Genomic DNA, 23,464 nt, shown 5'->3' on the forward strand with positions numbered 1-23,464 from the left:
AAGGGTAGGTGGGGTGCGATCAGGGCAAAGGAAAGAAGAAATCATGGCTTAATAGCTTCAGTTATAGGATATTGTTTTGGCTGAGGGTGGTTGTATCCTTTGGGTTTTATAATTTCATAAAATAGTTGTCTTGGGATTTATATATTTTCTTATCTGCTATATGACATTTTATGTCCGGGTTTCATCCAAAGAATTTTTTGCATAGTTCTCATTGACACTACACCCTCTTGCGGAAACTGACATTGACAAAACCTGGGGTTGGGAGGAAGTTTTTAATGTGCATAAGGATCATCATTCTTCTATGTGAAACTCAACAGGATTAAGTTTACTTTCCAAAAGACTGTACAACTTGCTTTTGTAATAGTCATCAGTACAATACTGATTCATAACAACTTATTTGGAGAGAGAAATAAAACACACTAGTTATTCTTACCCATGGTTTCTGTTACCTGTGGTCTGGAAGTAATGATCCTCTTTCTGACATCTGTCAGAAAGTCAGTAGTAGCCTAATCCTACATCACAGTGCCTACATCATTCACATCACTTCCTCTCGTCACATAGGCATTTTATCATTTCACATCATCACACAAAGGGTGAGTACAATATGGTATTATGAGGGGGTGGGAAGAGACTACAGTCACATAACTTTTTTTTTTAAGATTTTATTTATTTATTTGACAGAGAGAGATACAGTGAGAGAGGGAACACAAGCAGGGGGAGTGGGAGAGGGAGAAGCAGGCTGCCCGCCAAGCAGGGAGCCCGATGCTGGGCTCGATCCCAGGACCCTGGAATCATGACCTGAGCCGAAGGCAGGCGCTTAACGACTGAACCACCCAGGCACCCCCAGTCACATAACTTATTACAGTATATTGTAATTGTTCTATTAGTTATTGTTTAGTCTCTTACTGTGTGTAATTTGTAAATTAAATTTTATCATAGGTATGTATATACGGGAAGAAGCACAGTATATAGGGTTCAGTACCATCTGTGATTTCAGGCATGCACTGGGGGTCTTGGAATTTATCCTTTGCAGAGAAGGGGATACCACAGGATATAAAATTTCAAACTGGACTATATAATTGGGGCTATATAATTGAGTTCATTTATTTTGCTGAGGACTATATAATTGAGGCATATGGATGTTAAAAAGGTAAGTTTTATGAATTCAACTTCTTAATCTCTTCTGTCCACTGTGTTTAAAGTAACGAGTACAGTAAAAAAATGTAAAAATTGAGTCATGTCCAAAGCTTGCTGTATTAAATGCTTTTATTTCTTGGGTGGTTGAGAAATGGTAGAAAGCTTGCTGTAATCATCACTGCTTCTTTTGCGTAATTAGTTCCTTTGAAGAATTATGAGGTAAAATTATAATTATCTCAAGTATGTTAAATTAATCATTTTTAAAGCTGTGATTATTTTATCTGCATAGAAATTTATTCATTATCTTTCCAAAATATTGTAAAGATCTTGATCCAGCAGAAGCAGCAGAGTTATTCAGTTGAATTGTTTCTACTTCTGTTTCTTGGCTGGAGAACTGTTTTATGCCTGCTTATAATGAATGCTTGGCTAATAAATGTATAATAACATGCGTTGTAACCTAGTAGCACCATCTGAAACATCTTTGGTGGCTTCTTATCTGCCAAAAATAAGCTAAAAATTGTGCAGAGAGGCAGATTTACTGTGAGTCTAAGAAAATATTACAAAATGTGTAGTCCCTGAACAAGTTACTGAAATTATTCAGCTAATTTAGGTTGTAGAATTCAAATTACTGTCAGCCCTGAAGTTTAGTTTAAATGAACACCACACCCAATCTCCAACTTACCTAATTTAAAGTCTATTTTGTTATAATTTCCCAAGAGAAATAGCAGGAGGGACTCAGTTCACTTCTCTGAGGTAATAGCATGATTATCAGTCAAGGAAAATCAGACTAGAGGGCATTAGAAAAGCACCTTAGAAAAGGTGCTTTAAAAGTATTGAGAGGATTGTGATTGTGTGTGTGTATGTCTGAAACAAATTGGCATTAAAGTAAGGATTTTTTAAAAAGATTTTATTTGCCAGAGAGAGAGCACGAGCGCACACGTGGGGGAGAGGGTCAGAGGGAGAGGGACCCTGGGATCATGACCTGAGTCAAAGGCAGACGCTTAACTGACTGAGCCACCCAGGCACCCCAAGGATTTCTTTTTTTTTTTAAGATTTTATTTATTTATTTGAGAGAGCACGTGCATGCACCAGTGCACAAGCAGGGGGAGGGGGCAAAGGGAGAGGGAGAAGCAGACTCCCCTCTGAGCAGGGAGCCTGACATGGGGCTCAATCCCAGGCCCCAGAGATCATGACCTGAGGCTAAGGCAAACACTTAAGTGACTGAGCCACCCATGTACCCCAGGTTAAGGATTTTCATAGCCGCCTTTTGGAAAGTTCTGAAAACCACAAACTCATTTGATGGCAAAACCTGAACTGAACTGATGAGAAGTTGTTTAGGCTTTATCCTCTTTAGTATGAATGTTCATTTATTTTGCTGAGGTATTAACCCATTGGGTGTGTTATGGAGTATTTGGCATTTGCACCATATCATCTTTCTAAAATCTGAAAAATTCTGAGTTTAGAAACATCTAGTCCCAAGGCTTCAGGATGAAGCATTGTGGGCCTATAATTCCAGACAGTGAGAGATAAGCTAAATAATAACTTAGTACTTTTTTTTTTTTTAAGATTTTTTATTTATTTATTTGACAGAGAGAGAGCGAGAGAGGGAACACAAGCAGGGGGAGGGGGAGAGGGAGAAGCAGGCTTCCCCGCAGTGCAGGGAGCCCGATGCGGGGCTCGATCCAGGACCCTGGGATCACGACCTGAGCCGAAGGCAGACGCTTAACGACTGAGCCACCCAGGCGCCCATAACTTAGTACTTTTATCAATAGGAAAGAAGAGGGTGGGATGAGGTATGGATGTGATATATACTTTGGAAAACTAATTACATTTGACTCTTGAACAAATGGGGGTTAGGGGCACTGACCTGTGCAGTCGAAAATCCGAATATAACTTGATTCCCTGAAAGTGTAACTGCTATAGCCTGCTACTGATTGGAAGCCTTAGTGATAACATAAACAATTAACACATATTAAGGATGTTATACAGTATTACATACTGTATTCTTACAGTCAAGTAAGCTAGAGGAAAAAAGGATACTAAGAAAATCCAAAGGAAGAGAAAATCCATTTAGTACTCTGATGTAAATCTGCATATAGGTGGACCAGTGCAGTTCAAATCTATGTTGTTATGGGTCAACTGTATTTGCTAGGGAGGAAAATTTAGGAAATTTTAGGAAAAACAACATTCTTTTCAGGTCAGGCCATATTACAAACTGGTCTTCGAGTTCTGGACAGTTGGAATTTGGAGGGAGTTGCCATTTGTCCAAAATAAGACCTAAATAATAATGAGAAACATTTGTTGTACACTGACCTATTTTCAGTAGGTAAGCTCTTTCTGTCTTATTATAAATCTTCGTACCAACCCTTCTTAGAAGATTTCATTCTCCACTTGACACACAAGGAAACTGGTTGTAATGGGTATAGCTCCTTTATCACTACTGTTAACTGCCTATTAACGCAATAACTATTGCTGCCTATAAATGAAATTAATTTCTAGTAGAATCTTTTCCTTTGGCTAGTCTGGGACCTGTCCATGTAATGAATTTCTGATTTTACTGAGTAGTCCATATGGTAGATGCTGTATGTTCATTAGACACACACAGGATGGGACTCAGTTTTGAAACCCAGATACAATGTTTGGTCAAGTAAGGTTTTTGGTAGTGTTTTGGGTGGGGATGAGAGGTGGGTAAGAATCATCTGGAACTCTTTGAAAACATGTGTCAGATGGCCCCTCCTAGAATATGTGGTTGGGGTAGGGATTGGAGTGCATGTATCACACCTTCCTCCAACTATAGGGAATAGTCAAGATTATTCATTCACAAGTTAAGATACAGTGATTATAATGTACAATTTCCAGGCCTTTGCTGCTTGGGAACACTTATTAGAATACAAGAAAGGAATCCTAATAGGCCTTAAAAACACTTGTCCTTAGGGGTGCCTGGGTGGCTCAGTCCATTAAGCATCTGTCTGCCTTCAGCTCAGGTCAGGATCTCAGGGTCCTGGGATTGAGCCCCGAGTCTGGCTCCCTGCTCAGTGAGGAGTCTGCTTCCTCTCCCCACCACCCCCTGCCCAACTTGTGTGTGCTCTTTCTCAAATAAATAAAATCTTAAAAAAAAAAAAGCTCTTGTTAAAAACTAGTTATTTGCTAGATTGGGAAACGTTTCAGTTTTGAAGAAACACCACTGTATTCAGGTAACCTTGAATTTGCTCTTATCTTCAGTGCTTTAGCTATTAATAAATTATTTATAATTTATTAATCAATTTATAAATTGATCTTCCATAATCTCTTCAGTTGAAATTGCTGCTCTACAATATTCTAAGAATGGGACGCCTGGCTCTCTCAGTCGGTGGAACTGGTGACTCTTGATCTCCAGGTTGTGGGTTCAAGCCCCACATTGGGTGTAGAGATTACTAAAAAAAAATAAACTTAACAAAGACTATTCTAAGGGTACTTGTCTTCAACACTTTTTGCCATATCTAAGATGATAAGATAGATATTTAGTCGTCTTTTTTCCCCTCCCCATTTTGTTTCGTATATCAATGTATGGACTAGGGAGTTTTATATACAGTAGTTTGTTACTGTAAGCCTTGTTTGAAAAGAAGTAACTTCCTACTTGAAGAATGAGACTTAAGGCCAATTTTGAAAAGAAGGGAAGTGCTTAGAGGAAGTAAATTTGAAGGCTAATGTCTAATCTTAGTAACTTGAGATTTTGAAAGTTTCCTTTCAAAAAGTTAAATTAACTCTTTCTTAAACCAATGCATTTTTGAAAAGTTTGTTTATTTTTAGTAATCTCTACATACACCCAGCACAAGGCTCAAGCTCATGACCAAGAGATCAAGAATTGCATGTTCTTCTGACTGAGCCAGCTGGGTGTCTCTATGCCAATGCATTTTTTATCCATTAACTTAGGGGAAGGCTAGGTTTCTTATCCTTGATTGAGTCGGCAAATACTTCTGTTCAGTGCTGTTTTTGACCTCGTCAGGGGTTGTAGGGAATATAGAAATGAAGATACAGTCTTTTTTACTGGAATTTACAGATAATAGTATCCAACAGTTAAAACATTAGCTGTTATATGCTAAGTATTGTTTATTCTAAGCCCTTTCCTCTGTTAACTCATTTAATAATTACCACTAACTGTGATGGTAGGAACCATTATTTTTCCCATTGGTACAGATGAGGAAGTAGAGGTACAGAGGTTAAGTAACTTGCCTAAAGATTCACAGCTGCTCTGAATACTAGTACCTGGCTTCAGAGCCTTCTCTCTACCATTGCAAACAGAATATCAAGTGATGTAGGCTTACATAATCATTTGGGAAGCAGCACCTAGTAGAACAAGTGCTGTAGGAGTTCAGGGATGAAGAAGAATGAGTAGTCATGGAGGCCTCTCTGCGGGAGGTTGTAACTCTTGGCCTAAAAGGAGATTAAGTATTATGAGTAGTGGGAATCAGTTGTTGGTAGTGTTATATACTGTACTTGAACAGATAATCTTGTTTTACCTCCTTTTTTTTTTTTAAGATTTTATTTATTTAGGGGTGCCTAGGTGCCTCAGTCAGTTAAGCATCTGCCTTAGGCTCAGGTCATGCCTGGGATTGAGCCCCACATCGGGCTCCCCACTCAGTAGGGAGCCTGCTTCTCCCTCTCCCTCTGCCTGCCACTCGCCCTGTTTGTACTCTCTCTCTCTGTCAAATAAATAAAAATAAAATCTTTATTTTTTTGAGACAGCGCGCGCACAAGCTGCGGGGAGGGGCAGAGGGAGAGAATCTCAAGCAGACTCCCCACTGAGTGCGGAGCTGTAGGAGCTGGATCCCACAACCTGAGATCATGACCTGAGCTGAAATCAAGAGACCTATTATGCTTAACCAACTGATCCACCCAGGTGCCCCTCTCCTATTTTTATTTTTTTTAAAGAATTTATTTATTTGACAGAGAAACAGCAAGAGAGGGAACACAAGCAGGGGGAGTGGGAGAGGGAGAAGCAGACTCCCTGCGGAGCAGGGAGCCTGATGCGGGGCTCTATCCCAGGACCCTGGGATCATGACCTGAGCCAAAGGCAGACGCTTAACAACTGAGCCACCGAGGTGCCCCCCCTCCTATTTTTAGATAGTACCACCACCTTTAGCTCAAACTTTGTTTCCTTTCCCCAGCTGCACTGTCAACTGTTGATCTTCTTATTTACTTGAGAAAATGGAAGCAGTTAGAAGGGTCTGCCACTGCATCCACTCACTTGCCTGTTTGGCTCTTGTGGTCTGCTTCCTCCTTTGTTATAGTGGAGCAGTGTCATGTCTAGGGTCATCCCCTCCACTTGGGTGCTAGATGTGTTCCCCTTAATCTCAAAACGTTGCTGTAGCAATTCTTCCCTCTCCTGCCCCAATTCGGCATACCGGTCCCCTGGCCAGACCTTAATGACCTCATCTAGTTGCAATAGAGGTCAGGAAATGTAGTTTTTCTTATTGGCAGCCACGTGACCGAAAAGCAGAATGATAGATAATGAGGCAGACAACAAGCAGTCTCTGCCACACCTTCCAGACCGTTTTTTCTTAATTAAAAAAACTTTTGCTGGTTGGTAACAGTTTTATGAGGTATAATTTATATACTATACAATTCACCCGTTTAAAGTGTATAATTCAGTGGGTTTTAATATATTCACAGAGTTGTATAATCAGTTTTAGAACATTTTCATCACCTCAAAAAAACTTTTCAACTGTCATTCCTCCATCTCTCCATCACCACCCCCAGTCTTAGGCAACCATTAATCTTCCTGTCTCTGCAGATTTGCCTGCTCTGGACATTTCATATAATGAAACCACATAATATTTGTTTTTTTGTGACTGGCTTCTTTTACTTAGCATAAAGTTTTCAAGGTATCCATGTTGTAGCATGTATTTCCTGATTTTTTTGAAGGAGCATTTTATACCACCTTCCTCGAGACCCTCATCTCCTCAATCCACCACAGTCTACTACTCTTTTCTCATGGCCAACTGAACAGGTTTCCCCTGTGTTGTTGGAGGCTTTTTGGTTGCTTTGTCTGTGCCCTTTTCACTAGCAATGTAATATGAACCCATTCCTTGAAATGCCCTCTTCCTTTCTCTTGGTGCTGGTTGTCATCATAGCTTTCTGAATGTTCTTTTCAAATATCTCTGGCTTTTTTTTTAAATATTTAATTAATTTATTTATTTATTTGACAGAAAGAGAGCACAAGCAGGGGGAGTGGCAGGCAGAGGGAGAAGCAGGCTCCCTGCTGAGCAAGGAGCCTGATGCGGGGCTCTATCCCAGGACCCTGGGGTCATGACCTGAGCCGAAGGCAGACGCTTAACCGACTGAGCCACCCAGGTGTCCCTCAGATATCTCTGGCTTCTTTATGCCTACCTTTTTCATGTTAATAGTAGTCTCTATGGATAGATCACTGCTTCTCCTCATTCCATACACTTGAGGGCAATGAGGTTTTTACCTGTAATAACAACTTACCTGGGGTCTTATCTTTTTCAGCTGGTTGGGGAGTGGGGGATGCATGTGGGGTTAGGGAAAAGCCTGTAGGTTATGCTCCTTCCCCCTCACCCTTTCATTAGGCTTCTCTCTCCTGCAGCGCACTCTCATACCCTCACCATGGTCTTCTCATCCCTGTCCAGTTCACCTCCTAGTCATTTGTCATGCTGCTGCCAAGGCTGTCTTTGTAAATCACAGTCTGATTGTGCTGTTTCATTGGCTTTCCCTTGCTTACAGAATAGAATACAGGTTGCTGTGCATGACGTACCAGATCCTCCAGTCCAACCGTCACTCATATTTCTGGCTTCATTTTCTAACAGTCTCCTCTCTGAATTCTTATATTAAGGGTCATTGGGGTTATTTGCTCGGGCTGTTTCTCACATTAGGAAGTATTCCTTTTTTTTTTCCCACCCCCCAATTTTATTTATTTGTCAGTAAAAGCAGGGAGAGCGGCGGACAGAGGGAGAAGCAGGCTCCCCACTGAGCAGGAAGCACAGGACTGGATCCCAGGACCCTGAGACCTGAGCCCAAGGCAGACACTTAACTCACTGAGCAGGTGTTCCAGGAAGTATTCGTAAGCTGCTGTTACTCTTCTCAACTTCTTTCAGGGTACTTAGTCTCGTTCTTCAAGGTCTAGGTCAGATGTTACCTTCTCTGAAGCCCTTTGGCAGAATTGCTTACTTTTCTCTTTATTCATACCAGCGAGGAAGAACTTCTGTTATAGCGCTTAATTACATTGTATTGTTTTCTCTAAGACTGTCTTCCAGATAAGGCTGCTCTCTAGCACCTAGAATAAAGAATGGCCCGTTGAAAACCCATGGTTTGTGTTAGGCTCATCAAATGTTAAGGGAGATAAGACTTGAGACAAGACCACTGGACCTGGCAAGGTGACTGCCATTGGACTGAAGTTGTGGGTGGAAGAGAGACTTGGAGGAAGCATGAGAGATGGGTGGAAGTGCCTGCCAGAATTTATCTTTAAGTGACCTGATTAAATGTTTTCTTGAAAACCTATAGAATGAAATTATGGGTATGTTTTCTTTGGCAGATCCTTGTAGCATGCAAAAAACAAAACAAAACATTGAATAAGAATTCTGTGTCTGCCAAACAGCCATGGGAGAATTGTTTAGAAGAGTGCTGTCCAGTAGACTTTGTGACGATGGACATGTTCAGTATTTGCCCTGTCCGATATGAAAGTCCTGTGTGTCCGTTGAAGTAAATTTCAAAATTTCAGTTAAAATATTAATTAAGAAATAGTCACATGTGACTAGTGGCTACTGTGTTGGGCAGTGAAACTGTGACAGTACCATCTTTGGGAGTGAATGCAGCCCAAACATTCTGTCTTGTGTTCAAGTGCTTCAAACAATGACTACTCCCCATATATGTTTTTTTCACTATTTTTGTATTCCACTTTATAACTATTGTAGAAGTCTTTGGCTTCCTCCCTGCTTATGTATGATTCAGACATGAAGGAAGTCTTTCTTCACAGTGTTGAGGAGAGCTTCACATGTGCTTCCTTTGAAAGGTGGATTGGAAGTTAAAATTTTATTTCTGTGTATAGCAGCCACTGGTAGATTACACTGTTTTGTTTTGTTTTCCATTCAGCAGACATATGTAGATAGCCTAATGGTATCTGGCATTGGTAGTGTAAAGATGAATAATACTACCCCTGCCCTAAATTAGCTTTCAGTCTAGTAAAGAGAGTCTTGATTAAGTATGAATGATAAATAAATGTGAAGATATTTATGAAGTAAGTTGTGTGCGTTGGGAAAAGGAAATGGAAGATATCAGGAAAGAAATGACTTTTTGTCATCTTGAAAGGTAAATATTTGCTAGATAGACAAGAGGTGGGGAGGTTTCCTAGGCAGGAGGAAAATGTATGTATGTAGGACCAAATTTACCTTTAATTTTATAAAATTGTATTGTGATGCTAAGATGATAATGGAATACAGTGAATTAGACCCTTTACCTGGAGACTTGGAGGTGACTTTTAATTTCAGAGAACTTTGTTGGAAACATTGATTCTGCAGTGCATTCCTTAAAACCCAGAAGATGTCTTTGTGATCCAGGTTTAAATTAAATTTCTCTGGGCGCCTGGGTGGCTCTAGTCGTTAAGCATCTGCCTTTGGCTCAGGTCGTGAGGGATCGAGCCCCGCATCAGGCTGCCTGCTCCGCGGGAAGCCTGCGTCTCCCTCTCCCACTCCCCCTGCTTGTGTTCCCTCTCTTGCTCTCTGTCAAATAAATAAATAAAAATCTTTTAAAAAATTAAATTTCTTATCTTTGATCCTTGAGCTGATTTTCTATCCGACCATCTTTCTTACCTAACTCTAGGTGAAGTTCTTGTTTGTTATACTAGCTTCATTGCTTAGTAAAGTCAACTTCGTTGGCAGTTATATAGGTTTTTTTGTTTGTTTGTTTGGTTTTTTCCAGATTTTATTTTTTTTATTTGGAAGAGAGACACAGCGAGAGAGGGAACATAAGCAGGGGGAGTACGAGAGGGAGAAGCAGGCTTCATGCTGAGCAGGGAGCCCAGTGCAGGGCATTTTATTTTAATCTCTACACCCAACATGGGGCTCAAACCCACAACCCTGAGATTGGGAATCACATGCTCCAGTGACTGAGCCAGCCAGGCACCCCAGCAGTTAATAGTTATTAATGATTGGTATATAAACATAGAGTAGTAGGTACTTTATATTTTCTGTCATTGAAATGTCTCATGAATCCTGCAGGTCCCTAACTTTGAGCAGCTTTCTGCTCATCTTTGTTTCAGTTAAATTGTAATTAAGGTATGCTTTTTAAACCCCAAGTCACAACAGTATTTGCAGCGACTTGTTACCTGCACTTGTCACTCTGGGCTCTTTGAAGATCTGTTAGATGACCTTTTTTTTTTTTTTTTTTTAAGATATTTATTTATTTATTTATTTGAGAGAGAGAGAGAAACCTCATGAGAGGGGAGAGGGTCAGAGGGAGAAGCAGACTTCCTGCCGAGCCGGGAGCCCGATGCGGGACTCGATCCCAGGACTCCGGGATCATGACCTGAGCTGAAGGCAGTCGCTTAACCAACTGAGCCACCCAGGTGCCCTGTTAGATGACTACTTCACTCTTCTTCATTAAGTAAATTTTTCACTTTGATTCCCTATTTTCCCCTTTGATTGTTCTTTCATATTAGTAACCATGATTCCTTTTGACCTTTATTTTAAAAGTAGGCTCCATGCCCGGGGCACCTGGGGCACCTGGGTGGCTCAGTCAGTTAAGCGTCTGCCTTCGACTCAGGTCATGATGCGGGGTCCTGGGATTGAGCCCTGGGTTGGGCTCCCTGCTTGGCAGGGAGTCTGCTTCTCCTTCTGCCCCTCTCCCCCACCCCGCTTGTGTGTGCATGCTCTCTCTCTGTCTCTCAACTAAATAAGTAAATGGAATCTTTAAAAAAAAAAAAAAAAGCTCCATGCCCATTGTGGAGCCCAGTGTGGGGATTGAACTCATGACTCTGAGTTAAGACTGCGCACACTCACACATTCTCTCTCTCTCTCTCTCAAATAAAATCTTTAAGAAATGAAACAAGCTTTTTTAGTTCTGCTGTGGAATTTGGGGATGGACTGTGATTCCTACATAGAAAACTCAGCAAAAAAGAAAACAAGGTAGTTTTTAACGTTAGGAAAATGTAATCATAGTATATATAATTTTTCTAGGCTATCTAGATAAGGATTTAAAGATTGAAAACTGGTTTTTTTTTGTTTCGAAAGATTTTATTTAGGGGCGCCTGGGTGGCTCGGTTAAGCGTCTGCCTTTGGCTCGGGTCATGATCCTGGGGTCCTGGGATCGAGCCCTATGTCAGGTTCCCTGCTCAGGGGGGACCCTGCTTCTCCCTCTCCCTCTGCCTGCCACTCCCCCTGCTTGTGCGCTCTCTATCAAATAAATAAAATCTTTAAAAAAAAAAAAGATTTTATTTATTTGTTAGAGAGCGCACAAGCAGGGGAAGCAGCAGGTGGAGGGAGAAGCAGGCTCCCTGCTGAGCAAGGAACCCGGCGTGGGACTTGATCCCAGGACCCCGGGATCATGACCTGTCCGAAGGCAGATGCTTCATTGACTGAGCCACCCAGGCATCCCCTCTTTTGACCTTTCTTGAGAGAGTTTTATTTAGTTTCTCTATTGCCACCATTAACATTTGTAAATTTTTCTTGGAATCTTGAGCCCTGGATTAGGCCATATGTTTTCCTAGTCCAACTTTTGTTCCATCTGTATTTTCTCATTACATGTTCACTGTTTCAAACTGATAGCATTTCACATAAAGTCTGGACTAAATCATGGCATGGGCTATCAGGCTGATTGCCTCTTATAGCCTTTGGACACAATGGATGAAACACAGGCACCTGCCAACAAAGGGAGGGGAAGAAAGCCTTCTCTCTTTTGTAAAACCCATTTGCTTCTGTCTTCTGAATCAGTGTGCAGACTTGGGCCTACTAATCACTTTTTTTTTTGAAACAGAATATTTTATTTTTTTATTCTCTTTACTCAAGATTTTTTTTTTTTTTTTAAGATTTTTATTTATTTGACAGAGACAGCAAGAGAGGGAACACAAGCAGGATGAGTGGGAGAGGGAGAAGCAGGCTCCCCACTGAGCAGGGAGCCGATGCGGGGCTCGATCCCAGGACCCTGGGATAATGAACCGAGCTGAAGGTAGACACTTAACCGATTGAGCCACCCAGGTGCCCCAGTCACTTTTTTCTTATTGAGTTAAAATACACATAACAAATTTACATAACATCTTAGCCATTTTTAAATGTACAATTCAGTGGTATTAAACACATTCACTTTGTTGTGCACCCATCACCACCATCCATCCCCATAACTCTTTTCATCTTGTAAGTCTGAAACTGTATTCGTAACTCTCCATTGCCTCCTACTCCCAGCCCCTGACAACCACCATTCTACTTTCTGTCTTTATGATTTTGACTACTCTAAGTACCTTTTGTAAGTGGAATCATACAGTATTTGTCTTTTTGTAAATTACTGTTTCAGTAGGCATAATGTCTTCAGGGTTCATCCATGTTCTGGTATATTGCAGAATTTCCTTTTTAAAACTGAATAATAGGGATACCTGGATGGCTCAGTCAGTTAAGCATCTGCCTTGGCTTAGGTCATGATCCCAGGGTCCTGAGATCAAGTCCTGCATTGGGCTCTTTGATCAGCGGGGAGCCTGCTGCTCCCTCTGTCTGCTGCTCCTTCTGCTTGTGTGCATGCACAGTCTCTCTCTCTGACAAGTAAATAAATAAAATCTTAGTAAAAAATAATAAAAATAAAACAGTAATACTCCATTGTGTGCATATGTCACATTTTGCTTATCCATTCATTGTTTGATGGATACATGGATTGTGTCCATGTTTTAGCTACTATAAATAACGGTGCTGTGAACATGAGTGTACTCATATCTCTTCAATACTCTGTTTTCAATTCTTTTGGGTATATACCCAGAAGTGGAATTGCTGGGTAATACGGTAATTCGGTTTCTAATTTTTTGAGGAACTGCTATAGTGTTTCCCACAGCAGCTGTACCATTTTACATTCTTGCCAACGCTTGTTATTTTCTGTGTTTTTTTGTTTTGTTTTGTTTTGTTTGATAGTGGTCGTCCTGATGGGTTTGAAGTGTTATCTCATAGTTTAGATTTGCATTTCCCTAATAATTAGTAATGTTGATTATTTTTTCATGTTTATTGGCCTTTTGTATATCTTTTGAGAAATTTCATGTCCTTTGCCCACTTTTGAATCAGGTGGTTGCTTTTTTTTTATTGAGTTTCAGGAGTTTTCTCTATATTCTAGATATTAATCCTTCATCAGATACATGATTTACAGATATTTCCCCATATTCTGTGTGTTGCCTTTTTATTCTCTTGATGGTGTCCTTTGAAGCACAAAAGTTGTTAATTTGGTGAAGTCAAATTTACTTTTTCTTGTATTGACTTTGCCTGTGGGGTCATATCCAAGAAATCATTGCTAAATCCAGTGACAAGAAAAATTTCCCTCAATATTGTAAGCTTTTTATAGTTTTCCTCTTAGGTTTAGGTCTTTTATCCATTTTGAGTTAATTTTGTTTATGGTACAAGTTAAGAGTCTAAATTCTTTTACATGTGAATATAGCTTCCACTAGCACTGTTTATTGAAAAGACTGCCCTTTCTCATAAAATATCTTGGTGCCATGTCAAAAATCAATTGACCATATTTGTGAAGGTTTATTTCTGGTCTCTTTGTCCTATCGCATTTGACTATATGTCTGTTTTTATTTTTTTATTTATTTTTTTAAAGATTTTATTTATTTATTTGAGAGAGAGAGCATGAGAGGGAGGAGGGTCAGAGGGAGAAGCAGACTCCCTGCCGAGCAGGGAGCCCAACGTGGGACTCGATGCCGGGACTCCAGGATCATGACCTGAGCCGAAGGCAGTCGCTTAACCAACTGAGCCACCCAGGCGCCCTATATGTCTGTTTTTATACACTGGCATTTTGATAGGGGTTGTATTAGTCTGTAGATCATATAAAAAAAATTTTTTTAAGTAATTTCTAGACCTGATGTGGGGCTTGAACTTACAACCCCGAGATCAAGAGTCTCATGCTCCACTGACTGAGCAGCCAGGTGCCCCTCTGTAGATCACTTTGTATAGTATTGTTATCTTAACAATATCAAGTCCTTCAATCCATGAACATGGGATATCTTTTCATTTGTGTCTTTAATTTTTTTCACCAATGTTTTGTAGTTTCCAGTATACAGGTCCTTGGCCTTCAGAGCTCTTTTGCTGTACCAAATCATCGATGTGGTGACAGTTCCTTATGATGACAGAAATGGAGTGATGCTGAACTCTGAATATACCTTACTCCTAATCCTGAAAAATTTTTCTAACAATGAAATGAGAACCCATTTGCAGAAGGGAAAAGTTGCTTTCCTAGATGGAACAAAAGCAGACAGCCAGCCAGCATCTCTTCTGGCCTTTCTAAAAGTACTCCTTTCTTCCCAAATTAATTTTTATAATACAAATTACAATTTCTTGATTGATTCTCTCAGGTGTGAGGAAGACCACTAGATTGTGGTAATATATAAAGTGTGATAGGTTGGACTTTCAGCTGCATTTGCATTTTATAAGAACCTATAAAATCCAAATAAACACCCTTAGATGATTACTACATTAGAAATAGACATTCCTTTACTATTCCTTGGCCACTCTAAATAACTTAAATAGTCTGTGCTTGGGGAAAAAAAAAAAAAAAGGCATGGGAAGGTATATAAAAAAGAGAAAATAAAGACTAAACTCTCAAAAAGTCTTAAGATATCAGAGGGAAGCAATAAAGAAAACCAAGATAGCACTAGGAAAGAAGTGTTAAGTTAGAAAAACTAATAGTACAGGAGTTCATTTTTGGATAAACAATAAATTTTGTGCACAATTCAGTGAATTTCACAAAGAACAGATCCATGTAGCCACCACTAAGATCAAGAAGCAACACAACAAGCATCCCCAAAGCTTCGAGGTGTCTTTTTCCTCTCTTAAGGCACTGGACTAATCTGATTTCTTTCACTATTGATTGGTTTTGCCTGGATTTGAATTTCTTTGCTGGATTTGGTTTGGGCCTGGTTTATTTTGTTTAACAGTCTTTCAGAGATCGATCCAAGTTCCTTCAAGTAGCAGTTGGTTTACTTTTCATTGCTGTGTAATATTCTGGTCTTTGATAGAACACTATGTATCCACTCAACTGTTGACTGATGATGATTTCTATTAGGAAATCTTGCACATGTCTTTGGTATACTTATTTACTAAACATTTCTGTGGGTTTATACCTGAGATTGAATATTCTACTTACTAAGCAGTTTTGCAAAGTAGTTGTACACTCCCACCAGCAGTAAATTGGAGTTCCAGTTAATTCGCATCCAGCAGCACTTTTTTTCCCCCCAAGAGGGAGAAGGTGCATGTGGGGGGGAGAGGCAGAGGGGAGGGAGATTTTTTTTTTTTTTTTTAAGATTTTTATTTATTTTTTGACAGACAATGAGAGAGGGAACACAGGCAGGGGGAATGGGAGAGGGAGAAGCAGGCTTCCTGCCGAGCAGGGAGCCCGATGTGGGGCTCGATCCCAGGACCCTGGGATCATGACCTGAGCCGAAGGCAGACGCTTGACTACTGAGCCACCCAGGCGCCCCGGGGAAGGAGAATCTTAAGCAGGCTCCATGCCAACTTGGGGCTCCATTTCATGACCCTGAGATCACGACCTGGGCCGGAATCAAGAGTTGGACACTTAACCAACTGCGCCACCCAGGTTCCCCCCAACAGCACTTTTTACATTTTAGCCATGCTGGTGGGTGTGTAGTGATATCTCATTGTGGCCTTAAATTTTTTTAAAGATTTTATTTTATTTATTTTAGAGAGCATGTGCACATGGGGGGCAGCAAGGGGGAAGGAGAGGGACAAGCACACTCCACGCTGAGCATGGAGCCTGACATGGGGTTTGATCTCACGAGCCTTGAGACCATGACCTGAGCCGAAATCAAGAGTCATACACTTGGGCGCCTGGGTGGCTCGGATGGTTAAGCGTCTGCCTTCGGCTCAGGTCATGATCTCAGGGTCCTGGGATCGAGTCCCGCATCGGGCTCCCTGCTCCTTGGGAGCCTGCTTTTCCCTCTGCCTTTGTCTCTCATGAATAAATAAATAAAAAAAAAAAAAAAAAAAAAAAGAGTCATACACTTAACTGACTGGACCACCCAGATGCCCTTTGTTGTGGCTTTAATTTGGTATGATGACTAATAGTATTGAACACCTTTTCCTGTTTATTGGCCATTTTAGAAAGCTGCTTTTGTGAAAAAGGATTACTTTGGACTAAGAAGTTTAATGGGGAAATAAGATGCCTATGAAACATACTAAGATGTAGATTGAAATTTTATAATACAAGCCAAAAGAGTGGCAGAGTAGTTCAGACGATCACTAAGAAGCAAATAAAAAGATTTCAGAGGGGCGCCTGGGTGGCTCAGATGGTTAAGTGTCTGCCTTCGGCTCAGGTCATGATCCCAGGGTCCTGGGATCGAGCCCCACATTGGGCTCCTTGCTCAGCGGGAAGCCTGCTTCTCCCCCTGCCTCTGCCTCTCTCTCTCTCTGACTCTCATGAATAAATAAATAAAACATTAAAAAAAAAAAAAGAAAAGATTTCGGAGAAATTGTAAGACTCACTAAAAATTAGCTTTGGGTACCTGGTGGGTGGGTGCTTCATTTTACCTATACAGTAAAGATAAGCATACACTAAATCAAAGGTTCTCAAAGTTGGACACGAGTCAGAATCACCTAGAGGGCTTGTTTATTTTTATTATATTTTGAGCATGAGCAGAGGGGAGGGGCAGAGGGAGAGAAAGCAGCAGCCTCCCCACTGATTAGGGAGCCCAATGCAGGCTCCCCTGGAGAGCTTGTTTAAACCCAGAGGAATCAGAACTCACTCCTGGGAGTGAATTCTGATTCAGTAGGTTTGTAGTGGGAGCTGAGAATTTGCATTTCTATCAAGTTGTCAGGTGACTTTGATAGCACTAGTCTGGGGACCACTTTGAGAACCACTGACAAGAGACTCTGGATTCTAACGAAATAGCTAGTTGAATTGTCATGGCTAGATATTTGTCTTAATAAGATTATTTTGGGGGCGCCTGGGTGGCTCAGTCGTTAAGTGTCTGCCTTCAGCTCAGGTCATGATCCCAGAGTCCTGGGATCGAGCCCCACATCGGGCTCCCTGCTTGGCGGGAAGCCTGCTTCTCCCTCTCCCACTCCCCCTGCTTGTGTTCCCTCTCTCACTGTGTCTCTCTCTGTCAAATAAATAAATAAAATCTTTAAAAAAAAAAAAGATTATTTTGTTAATTGAAAACTAATGATTGAAGGATTAAAAATATAGGACATTAGGTCAGTCAGTAGTGTCTTACAGTATTTGCTTTTTGTCCAGTGAGCAGTTCTTTTTAATTTCAGACCAATTAAGCTAGGAAGACTAGAATGCTGTATACTAAACTCTAGGCTAAATGAACAATCCAGAAAACCTTCAGGAAGCTATTTAGACAAATATGAGTCTACATAATGGTCCCAGAAACATGAGGAAATCGCCAAAGACTGCTATGTGAAATGGAGAGAACTGAATGTTAATGCGTGGTTGTGGTTTACCTGCCCAAGTGCAGGAAGCAGCCACTCTTAACTGCTGAAAATGTCTGATGGACAGACCACTCCCACATTGCAACTAGATGAGCAAGGCAAGTAGGAGTGCAAATACAAATAGGTTGTAGTTAGACTACAGGAAATCATTAGACTTGTAAAAAGAAGTGTGAAAAGGGCTGGCCACTGCTTATCAGTCTTACTGTAGCAGAGTTTCCTGCAGTGCAGAAAGCCACCAACCCTTGCTTGACATCATCTGTCCCCCAGTGAGAGTAAAGAGACTTAAGACACACTAGAACTAAGAGTTGCTAACTTCATGGCAACTCAAATATACTTGACATTTGGCAACTCTTTCTTCCTCTTTTTATGTAAATGACATTCTAAAAAGAATGTGTGCAAAAAAAATCACAAAAGGCTAGAAAACAACCTGGGAAATGTCAAGTAAATGTAACATAATTTTTAAACCCCAAGACTTTTTTTTTTTTTTTTTTTAAAGTAATCTTGGGACACCTGGTTGGCTCAGTCAGTTAAGTGTCTGCCTTCAGCTCAGGTCATAAACTCAGGATCCTAGGATGGAGTTCCCTCTCTGTGCTCTCCCCCGCCCCCAATAAATAATAATATCTTCAAAATTTTTTCTTTAAAAAAAAAAGTAATCTCTACCCCCAACTTGGGGCTTGAACTCAAGACCCTGACATCAAGAGTTGCATGCTCTACCTCCTGAGCCAGCCAGATGCCCCAAAACCACAAGGCTTTTGATCAAATACATCAAAACCTCAAGAAGAAATAATTGAGAGTAATCAGTCACCTTCAGTTACATATTAACTGATTGACTCACAATGTCACTAAGGTTTACTTGGGTAGCAAAGGTGAAAAGGACACTATAAGCTGTATGATTGCTTCTTGACATTTGGGGGGAAGGAAGGAGGGCAAGAAAGTGGAGTGTTTAGGAATGGGGGCTCTGGAATAGATTGCTTATTAGTTCAGTGCCCAGTTCTGCCCCTTACTAGCCAGCTGTGTGACCTTGGGCAAGTTAGCCTTTTGATACTTCAGAGAAATGAGATTACTAGGCTCTATCTCATTGGGCAGTTATGAGGATTAAATGTGTTAATAAAAAGTAAAAAGTTTGTAACAGCATTATTAAAATGTTTACTATTTTTGGCATTTTTCCAGGAAGTGGTGAAAGACAAAATTTCTCCACCTTTAGCTAAATGCCTATGGATCTAGGTATAAGTAGGAGAAAAAGGAAGCTGTGGAGGAGAAGGTTGAAAAAAACATAAGATGACCTAAATAAATGGAAAGACATCGTGTCTTCATGGATCAGAAGACTTAGTACTGTAAAGGTGGCAGTAATCCTCAAATTGATCTGTAGATGCAGTGCAGTCCTTATTAAAAATCTCAGCTGCCTTCTTTGCAGAAATTGACAGGCTGCTCCTAAAATTCATTTGGAAATCCAGGGGACCTGGAACAGCCAAAACAATCTTTTTTTTTTTTTTTTTAAGATTTTATTTATTTATTTGACAGAGAGACAGCGAGAGAGGGAACACAAGCAGGGGGAGTGGGAGAGGGAGAAGCAGGCTTCCCGCGGAGCTGGGAGCCCGAAGAAGGGCTCGATCCCAGGACCCCAGGATCATGACTTGAGCCGAAGGCAGACGCTCAACGACTGAGCCACCCAGGTGCCCCCAAAACAATCTTGAAACAGAACACAGTTGGAGGACTCACACCTCCTGATTTCGAAACTTACTACAAACCAACAGTAATCAAGACAGTGTCGTACTGGCATAAAGACAGACATACAGATCAGTGGAATAAAATTGAGAATCAAGAAATAAGTCCTCACATTTAGAGTCAGTTGATTTTCAGTATGGTTACCAACACCATTCAGTGGGGAAAGAATAGTGTTGATGATGCTGGGATGACTAGATTTCCACATGACAAAATAATGAATTTGGACTCCTTCCTCATACCATGTATAAAGATTAATCTAAAAGAGAGAAAAAACCTAAATGTAAGACTTAAAACTGCGCCAAGTCTTAGAAAAAAATACAGATTTCTCATGACCTTGGATTTGGCAATGGTTTCTTAGATACGACACAAATCGACAGCAGCCAAGGAGAATATTAGATAAAATTGGACTTCATCAAAAGTGTGCTTCAAAGGACGCCATCAGGAAAGTAAAAGCAACCCAGTTCAGAAATGGGCAATGGACTTGAACAGACATTTTTCCCAAAGAAATATACAAACGGCCAATAAGCACATGCAAAGATGCTCAGCATTATTAGTCACTAGGAAAATGTGAATCAAAACCATATGAGACGCCACTTCACACCCACTCAAGTGGCAATAATTAAAATAGTGTTGGCAAGGATGTGAAGTAATTGGAATCTTTGTACATTGCTAATGGGAGTGTAAAATGGTACAGCTACTGTAGGAAACATTTTGGCAGTTCTTTAAAAAGCAAAATCATATAATTGCCTAACAGTTCCACTCCTAGGTGTGTGTGTGTATATCTATATACTTAAAGGAGTTGAAAGCGGAGACTTGAGCAGATACTTATCGGATGCCACTGTTCATTGCGGCATTAGTACAATAGCCACAAGGTGAAAGTAATGCCAAGCATACACCAGCAGGTAAATGGACAAACAAAATGTGGTATATCCACACCATGGAATATAATTCAGCCATAAAAAGGAATGAAATTTGATACATGCTACAATGTAGATGATCTTTTTTTTTTTTTTTTAAAGATTTTATTTATATTTTTGACAGAGAGGGCGCGCACAAGCAGGGGGAGTGGTGGGCAGGGGGAGTGGCAGGCAGAGGGAGAGGGAGAAGCAGGCTTCCCGCTGAGCAAGGAGCCCAATGTGGGGCTCGATCCCAGGACCCTGGGATCATGATCTGAGCCGAAGGCAGATACTTAACCGAGTGAGCCACCCAGGTGCCCCTAGAATAGGCAGATTTTAAAGATTTTATTTATTTATTTGACAGAGAGATAGCACAAGTAAGCAGAGCAGCAGGCAGAGGGAGAAGCAGACTCCCTGCTGAGCAGGGAGACTGACGCGGGGCTGGATCCCAGGACCCTGGAATCATCACCTGAGCTGAAGGCAGCTGCTTAACCCACTGAGCCACCCAGGCGCCCCTGGAATAGGCAAATTTATAAAGACAGTAGATTAGAGGAGTTTATCAAGGGCTAAGGAGAGAGAAGAATGAGGAGTTACTGCTTAATGGTTACAAGTTTCTCTTTGGGGTGATGAGAAAGCTTTGAAAATAGTGGCAATGATTGCACAACATTGTGAATGTAATTACTGCCACTAAATTGTTGTAAAGGAAAAAAACATCTTCTGTTTGTATCCTTTACTCTCAATACTCCCCTACAACACCTTCCACTTCTCACACTTTTGGTCACCAAATTGGCGGGGGGGGGGGGATGTTCCCACACCAAGCAATTCCACAACATTGACTGGTGTCCTACGATTCAGTTCAGTTCTGACACTAGCTACCTGAAGTTCGCATCGGATCCCACAGGTAAAAGCACTTAGTCCAACAAGACTGCCCCACAGCCTCCCACTTCAGACCTCAATAGCAAGTCCAGGTTATTACCTGTGTTTCTGACTGACTGAATGTAAATCCCAGGATCCCACGGTCTCCTCCTGGAGTTCAGTTAATTTTCAAGAGCAACTCACAGAACTCAGGAAAATACTTTACTCACTAGATTACAAGTTTATTATAAAAACATATAACCCAAAAACAGCCAGATACATAGGACGAGATATGTGGGAAGGGATGTGGAGCTAGCTTGCCCGCCCACCCAGATGTGTCATTCTCTCAGTACCTGCACATGTCCACCACCCTGGAAGGTCTTTGAAGCCTGCCCTTTTAGTTTTTTGGAGGCTTTAAGTAGGCATGATTGATTAAATCATTGGCCTTTGGTGATGACTTCAACCTCCAGTCCCTCTTCCCTACTCTAGGATGGCAGGGAGGGGCTGAAAGTTGCAATCCCCGTGGTTGGTTCCCCTGGCAACCAGCCTCCATCTTTAAGGGATTTTCCAAAGTCCCTTCATTTACATAAACTCTGGTGTGGTTGAAAGAGTTTGTTGACACTCCTTTGACTTTGATCTATCATTCCAGAGCTATTTCAGGAACTGGAGATATTTGAGGACAAAATAGCAAACATAAAAAGTTCTTCCATTGTTCATATAATTTAGGAAATTAGAAGGGTTTTAGGAGCCCTGTGCCAGGAACAGGGACTAAGACCAAATATATGTAAATCACAGTATCACAGTTGTATACTTAAAAATAATTAAAATGGCAAGTTTTGTTACATATTATCACAACTTCTAAAAATAATGTAATATACTAAAACCCATTGAACTGTATACTATTTTCTCCACTTTATTGAGATACAATTGACATGACATTGTATAAGTTAAAGGTGTACAAAGTGTTGATACATTAGCTAACATCTGCATTATGTCACATAATTACCATGTCTTTTTTGTGGTGAAATCATTTAAGATTTACTCCTTAGCAACTTTAAAGTATATAATACAGGGGCGCCTGGGTGGCTCAGATGGTTAAGCGTCTGCCTTCAGCTCAGGTCATGATCCCAGGGTCCTGGGATCAAGTCCCGCATCGGGTTCCCTGCTAGGCAGGGAGCCTGCTTCTCCCTCTTCCTCTGCCTCTCTCTCTCTGACTCTCATGAATTAAAAAAAAAAAAAAAAAAAAATGATAGGGCACCTGGGTGGCTCAGTCGTTAAGCGGCTGCCTTCGGCTCAGGTCATGATCCCAGGGTCCTGGGATCAAGCCCCGCATGGGACGCCCTGCTCGGCGGGAAGCCTGCTTCTCCCTCTCCCACTCCCCCTGCTTGTGTTCCTGCTCTCGCTGTCTCTGTCAAATTAATAAAATCTTTAAAAATATATATATATAATACAGTATTAACTGTAATCACTATGCTGTACATTAGATCCCAGAATTGTATACTTTAAATGTGTAAATTGTATGGTATGTGAATTAGATTTCAGTAAAGCTATTTTTAGGAACATGTTGTGTACCACACTGTAATAGAATAGCGTCTTTTCACATTTCTCCAAACCGCCTCCCCTTGTGACCCGTTAGGTGTTCTTCCACAGCATGTTTGCTGAGTAGACCTGGCCTAATTTATCTGTTGACTGGCAGAAATATAGGCTAATAGAGTTGAAGTATGACTGACTTGTAAGCCTCTTTGGCAATGAGTAAATCCTTTGTTGTCTGTCCCAATTGCACAAGTTATATCTCAGCAACGTCTCTAAAAACAGATGGGAAATGGTGTACCTTATGCCAGAATGGTTTTCAGTTTGAAAATTAATGTGTTTTAATATATTAGCCTTACACTCAATAAATTCTAGTCACTAAGCTGCTTTCCCCGTTGGTAAAATAGAAATTAATGATAATTATACCTGCCTTTGGAAGTTCAGGATCAAATAAGTTCCTCTCAAATGTATAGAAAGGGCATTGTGATACACTAGTGTGTAGGTGTCATGGTCACTCATGAAGGTCCACACAGTTTGTTAGGATCTGTTGTAGCAGTTTTTGGAACTTCTGACACCATTTGTATTAAAGAGAACATCAGGAGAATGGTTAGCGTAGTGTGGTTTTGTTTTGTTTTTTGTTTTTTTCTTAAAGAAGTTGTATGTCAGGTAATAGGCAGAAATGGAGTTGAGAGC

The 23,464-nt window shown here is 40.8% G+C and overlaps 1 protein-coding gene across 2 annotated transcripts in view; it reads left to right on the forward strand.

Moving 5' to 3' along the window:
* Positions 1 to 23,464, forward strand: part of RHOA (ras homolog family member A) — a 61,450-nt gene that overhangs the window by 15,903 nt on the left and 22,083 nt on the right. The window contains exon 1 of one of the 2 annotated variants that reach the window (XM_034997680.1): positions 8,181 to 8,197. The exons of the other annotated variant lie outside the window; for it this stretch is intronic. The gene's annotated coding sequence lies outside the window, so the exon portion shown is untranslated. Of the gene's footprint in view, positions 1 to 8,180; positions 8,198 to 23,464 lie in introns of those variants that run through there. 2 annotated transcript variants of the gene reach the window in all.

Source organism: Mirounga leonina, unplaced genomic scaffold (genome assembly GCF_011800145.1).
Source record: "Mirounga leonina isolate KUSES-001 unplaced genomic scaffold, KU_Mleo_1.0 Mir_94, whole genome shotgun sequence".
Lineage (NCBI taxonomy): Eukaryota > Metazoa > Chordata > Mammalia > Carnivora > Phocidae > Mirounga > Mirounga leonina.